Genomic DNA, 5093 nt, shown 5'->3' on the forward strand with positions numbered 1-5093 from the left:
CAGTGAAGGATACATTCCTGCCCTCCTGAGGCCCTTACGCTCTTACTTCTGCCACACTGAGTCTAATCTTCACACAGCCTTCTAATCTTGCCATCCACACACTCCTACCCTTCCCATCCTGGGGTTCACAAGCTCCTACCCCTGCACTATCGAAGGCTATAAACACATACCTCTGCCATACTTAGGACCTCAAGCTGCTTCTTCTGCCATACTGAGCTCTACAATCTCATATCCCTGCCATGCTGGGGACCACAAGCTCCTACCACTACCATCCTAGGGACCACAAGCTCCTACCACTACCATCCTAGGGACCACAAGCTCCTACCACTACCATCCTAGGGACCACAAGCTCCTACACCTGCCATCCTAGGGACAACAAGCACCTACACCTGCCATCCTAGGGACAACAAGCACCTACCCCTGCCATCCTAGGGACAACAAGCACCTACCCCTGCCATCCAAAGTTCCGAAAGCTCATACCACATGTAAGCTCCTATCGCATACAGGGATCACATGCTTCTACCTGTGCCATTCTGAGGTTCAAGTAATCCTCCCCCTGCCATCCTAGGGGCTGCAAGCTTCTATTCCTGCCCTCCTAATGTTCACAAACCCCTATTCCGTCCATCCCAAGGTCCACAAGCTCCTATGTCTACCATCTTAGGGACCACAATCTCCTACCCCTGCCATCCTAGGTGCCACAAGCTTCTATTCCGTTCATTCTGAGGTTCAAATCTTCAAGTTTTGCAATAAACCCCCTTCTCCAGTTGGTATCCTGAGGCCCAAGAACTCCCACTCCACCCTCATCCATCAGTAGTTTGTCTGGTACAAACCAGCACCCTTCTTACTATACTCCTTCACCTAGGATACCACAAGCTGCAGGAACCACAAGCTGGTGTGGGTGCAGGTTTTCATTCCAATCAAGCAGGAGCTACACCTGTTGATCTTGGCATGGCCTTTGCTTGATTGGAATGAAACCCTACACCCACACTGGCCCTTTCTGAATAAGATTGGCCACCACTGACCTAGGAGATGTGTCCGCAGTTAACTTTATATAGATTTCAGTGATAAATAGTATTTATATTATTCATTTCCTAATTGCTGGCCATTAAATATTCTTTATAAACTAGAATTCCTAGACTACCTGATTTAAAAATAGCTCACAGTTTACAGCTCACTGGCCAGAGGAGGATGGGCTCCCCCTGCTGAGTCTCTGTTCTTTCTTAGGTTTCTTTAACTTAGCTCTGTTTTAAGGAGTTTTTCATTTCTCTAAAGCTTGCTCACTAGGGGTTATGGCATTGAAGTCTGTAAAGCTGCTTTATTGTAGAAACTGTAAAAATACATTTTCACTGTGTTCACATTTTTATTCAGTATACTATAGATACAACACAGTGTGTTGTGTAAATGCATCATAATCTAAGCAACGTTTCACTTGTACATTCCTTTAACCTTTGTGAGTGATATAATTTTGGGTCAATTATTGGAATGAGAAAATAAATGCTTTTGTGTGTAAGTGCTTGTTGTGGGTTAGCTGCCAGCCAAGAGTTATTTTCAATCCAGTCAGTGATTTCTGAAATGTTATCCAGGTGCTGGTTGCTGACGTTTGCTGCTGGGAGAGTTGAACAGCCTGTAATTAAGGAAATAATTGGAAAGCATTAGTCCACAGCCTCTTAGCTCATCTGGATGGATTCTGAAACATTTCACTGATTCAGCTGACAAGGGAGAGAAGTTAAGTCCACTGTTACAAAACTCGGTTTTCCCAATTTGGCAAAGTGCCTTCGTTCAATCAATCTAGCAGTAGCCAGTCTTCTTAATCCCTACTAATCAAAGTCACTTCTCTCTGCTGATCTGGAAATGTTGCTTCATGCCAATGCTTTCTGCTGCTGTATACTTTTTAGCAACTTACTTTGACCTTCAGCAGCACCTGTGAAAGAAGATAAAACAGATGTTGATTTGCAGCAACCTGCCACTTTATATATGTAATGGGGGGGGGGGGGGGGGGTCATCATATAATTTTCACAATCGCAGCAGCAGCCACCTGTTCACAGCTACCCTAAAACAGCCTGACCTCAACAGAAATTTCACAGTGGTGATGTGTGCTTTTGCTCTGCTATATGTTTATAAAGTAATTGTAACCAATTTTCATCCATTCCATCCAGTTTGTCTGGTGCAAAAGCAACACCCTTCGTTTTCTCTGACAGGTGCTGATGTGTGTGAGTGTGTGTGTGTGTGTGTGTGTGTGTGTGTGTGTGTGTGTGTGTGTGTTTGTCTGCGTGTGTCTGCATGTGTCTTACACAGCTACAGCTTCCTGTGGTGCAGCAAAATGTGCTAACAATATCACGGACAGACATGACATCATCATAGTGCCAACTGCCATACTGTTGTTGCCTAGAGAAACTGTTGCTCTCCTGCTGGGATTGTAAGAATATAACGAACAAAATATAGCACTGGTTCAGCATTTCATTTGAACAAAATACACTGAAACTAAAATTTAAAATAATAGTACACAAGTGATATTCTGCATGTAAGACATGGTGATATCCAAAAGTCTGACTTCACTACCAAGTTCTGGCTTTTTCCAGTGAATCCCATCATTTGGTTGAGCACATCAATAAGACATGAATCTTTCAACTCTCTGTTGTTTAAATTGTTCAGTGATATTGTACTATACAGTACATTCTAATTATTTTATATTTTATTACTTTAAAAAATGAATAAATGTAAAAACAGCAGAATACTACACTGGTACAATCAAACATACGGTAAGCATTCCTGCAAAATTTCATTAAAGAGAAAATGAAGTATATTCCTGCCTATGTTCTGACCAAACACCCCGTTTTGCAACCATTTATTCTGATAACCGTTCATCTCCCTAATATACTACACAACTTCAGCCTACATGATCATAACAACCCGCAGTGCAGTGAGACCCTTTTTTGCTCTTGCTGCCTACAAACACATTACTCAGGTCAAGTTTTCATTTGCAAGACAAGTTTAACTTATTAATTTAATATGTTTTGGTACTCGTGTGGTAGACCTTTGGGTTTTGGTGGCAAATATGGTTTTGGTGCGGGGTAGTGGCAGAAAATCAAAGTGTAGGTTTTGGGCAGTCGTCAATGTTGGAAAGCGTACAAAACACTCTCATGAATAAAGGTTCTGCTTCTCTAGTAATATTTCGCTTGAGTAAAAGTAGCGATAGAGAAAATTACTCAGGGAAAAGTAAACACTTGGTCTGTTGAAAAACTCCTCCAGTAATTAATTTGCAAATAACTTTTTCATATGTCTACAACTGACATGACTAATCTGAAAATGTTCTCTTTTCTGTTCTGTTCTTATGTTAACTCACCAAGTGTACGACACCTAGGTTAGCAACAGTGTATAAAGAAAGGTAACGTTAGCGGCCTAGCTAACTTAGCCAAATGTTGTTGGGGTTTCAGTAACTTGGTAGGTTCCTTAGCTAGGCACCTAGTTCATGAAAATAATACATGTTTCTAGCTACATAGTTAGCTATCTAGAAACAACAACCCTCATACATTAGGCTATAGCAGCAATTATACATATATATAACACAACAGGCAGTCGATTGTCAAAGTGACATCTTATGTGTAATACATAGTACATCAAAATATCTGGCTAGCTAGTCTAGCTGTCTCACCTACCTACTGGCTTACCTGTGCATGTTTCTGTGGGTGAGCTGTGAAATATCTCTACACTGTTTCCTTGACGCATTTAAAACTTAAGATACCTGATAAATGGAGTCAGGGATGCTCATCTGTCTCCACAGCTTCAGGCAACACTGCTGCTGACTAAGCATTTGGTGCCTGAAGTGTAAACCTTCAGCAGGAGCTGGTTTATTTTAAATGGGCCTTGAAATAGAATTATTTAACATTTTCACATGGTTTTAATTGGTTAGAGTCTTCCATATTTTATGATAACTCTGTAATGGTGATAAAAAATAAATGTAGTGAAGTTGAATATTTAATTTAAAAAAAAAAAAAAACCCTGAAGTACTGTGATTCAGTCATATACCAGGGTCTCCTGGCCCAAAGTGCTTGTCCCTGCTGTGTCTGTGAACCACTCAGCACAGTAAAAAAACGATCTGGACAAAATCACATAAAAGTCTGGTCTTTTGTAGTTGATCAACCGTAGATGAACTACCACCTTTTAAATGTGTCAATTTTACCCAAAATGTAGGTAGTACTTAAGATAGGAAATGTATATCTGTCCAATCTCTCACAGTTTTGGTAGTTGATGTAAAACAATACTTGTAATGTTTTCAGTGTGACCCATTAGGTTCTTCAAAATGTTGCAGCACTAGCCATACAGATTTTACTGTCAAGGACATTTCTATGCTGATGGCAAGCCTTGTTTTTCCACCTTTTCTTTCGATCTCTCTTTGCTGGGAGACATCTGTTTTTATAAGTCCCCTCTTTGCAGAGAGAAAACTTGTGCTGGATCAATGCCTCAGGGTGCATGCACACTATTGATACCTGCCTTTGTAATAGGCCTGGCAGGCTCCAAGCATTCAGCCAATGCTGCATTCCAGTCAGTGGTAAAATGTTGGCCAAGGAGTATGCACAGACCCTGGCATTGCAGAGCCTCTAAGTCACTTAGTCACATTTTGAGAACACTCTATGTCCTAAAGCTTACCCAGAGGGAAGGTTACATCACTCCATTGATATGTAAAGCTGGTAAATTCTAGTGTGTGCAACAGTTGTATTGGGCTGCATGACCAGTCTATGATTAAACTGAACACATCATTTGGTTCAACTGAACAACCTCAACTGGACCAAGAATTCATCTACAGACTTCAGTTTGTGCATCAAAGACCTGTCCAGATACAACTGGCAGGTAGTGCAGAATGTCTTGATCAGGCTCCACCATTGGCTTTTGAGCCATCCAACTTGCCTTCTCAACCCAGCAATCTACTCCACTGTTACAGACAGGTGATAAATTAAATGAAAAACCAACACAGCATCTTAGGTCTGTCAGAACAGCTCCAGTGCTCCATGGCACAGATTCCAGTATCTGCAAGTGTAGTGGCATAATGAACACCCTTACCCTAAAAGATATTCCCTCAATTGGTGTTTTGGTGG

The 5093-nt window shown here is 41.3% G+C and overlaps 1 long non-coding RNA gene across 1 annotated transcript; it reads right to left on the reverse strand.

Annotated features, from left to right (window-relative positions):
- Positions 1–1352: 1352 nt before the first annotated feature.
- Positions 1353–4136, reverse strand: LOC128617687 (uncharacterized). Its single transcript, XR_008387594.1, has 3 exons — positions 2292–4136; positions 1904–1921; positions 1353–1624 (listed from the first exon to the last, which is right to left on the reverse strand). It is a non-coding gene; the product is annotated as an uncharacterized LOC128617687 (long non-coding RNA).
- Between the last annotated feature and the right edge of the window lie 957 nt (positions 4137–5093).

This window comes from Ictalurus furcatus, chromosome 14 (assembly GCF_023375685.1).
Source record: "Ictalurus furcatus strain D&B chromosome 14, Billie_1.0, whole genome shotgun sequence".
Taxonomy (NCBI): domain Eukaryota; kingdom Metazoa; phylum Chordata; class Actinopteri; order Siluriformes; family Ictaluridae; genus Ictalurus; species Ictalurus furcatus.